Here is a 1,433-nt window from a genome sequence, read left to right on the forward strand (position 1 = left end):
TATACATATAAACAATTTTAGTCAAGAGGATAAGAATTTGAGGAGTGAGGGACATGTAAAAGTTGGATGGGGTGGGAGGTTTGGAAATATTTCAAATACAGTAAACATGAATGAAATTCTGAAAAACTAAAATGTGAGAAAAATAAATAGATAACTAAACCATCTCAGTTTTAAAAACTTCCCTTTGGCTTTGCATCTATGTGGAGAATGAGCCATGCTTACCACCAATAGAAGAAGGTGACTTCAGTTCCCCATTCTAAGCAATAAGCAGATCATCCAGAAAAAACTGAACAAAAAAGTGGAGTTACATTATTTTTTCAATCAAATGAACATACCTTGCAGACATTCAGAAAACATTACATCCAAACACCAAAGACTACAGTTTCTTCTTAAAAATTCCTAGAATAGTACGACAATGAGAACACAAATACCAAAACCTATGGGACACAATGATGGTCATCCTAACAGGAATGTTTTCAGTACTAAGTTCTTACATCCTCAAACTGGAGAGATCTCATATCAGTCATTTAATGATTCACCTAAAGGCCTCAGAAAAACAAGAACAAACAACACCCATAAGACTAGATGGGAGGTGATAATGAAAATGAAGGCTGAAATCAATGAAATGCAAGGGGAAAAAACAGAACAAAACAATAGAAATAATCAATGAGAGGAAGAACTGGTTCTGTGAAAAGATTAATAATACTGATGAACTTTAGCCAATTTAACCAAAAGAAGGAGAGAACTCAAATTGAACAGACATGGAAAAGTCAGGAGGATTAAAGGCAGTGCAAGCTTTTATTCCTAGCACTTGGGAGGCAGAGGCAGGCAGTTCTCTGTGAGTTCCAGGCCTGCCTGGTCTACACAGAGAGTTCCACACCAGCTGGTGCTACAGGGAAATCCTGTCTCAAAAATACCCCCTCCCCTCAAAAAGGAAGCATTATAACAGATAATGAGGACTTTCAGAGTATCATAAGTGTTATAGGCCGGTTTCCGAATAAAAATCACCAACACCACTTAATTGAAAGCAGCAAGGTAAATTTTTTAATTTATGGCCGACCGGGCTGTCTATGTTGGGAATAGAAGCAGCCTCGAACAACAGTCGGCCAGAATATTTATATGAATACAGAAAGCAGAACAAGTGTGCCAATCAGGTTTATACAACACAGCAAAATTTGAACATAGCAATCTTTGAATTTACCAATCAACTATCTGTCATTATGAGGACATGGGCTTGGGTACTTGATGCATGTTTACAGAAGCAAGATAAGCAGTTAGTCAACTGATGGCCTAGATTATAGATAAGTGAAGCAGGTTTAGATAAGCAGTCAACTGCTGGCCTAGATTACAATACCTTGTGGCATGCAGTCAGGCCCTTTCTTGGAATTCAAAGTTGCTTCTCCCTGAAAGGTATCTTTCATAAGTAGGGTAAA

The sequence above is a fragment of the Nannospalax galili genome, unplaced genomic scaffold, assembly GCF_000622305.1.
Source record: "Nannospalax galili isolate Female #2095 unplaced genomic scaffold, S.galili_v1.0 scaffold741, whole genome shotgun sequence".
Lineage (NCBI taxonomy): Eukaryota > Metazoa > Chordata > Mammalia > Rodentia > Spalacidae > Nannospalax > Nannospalax galili.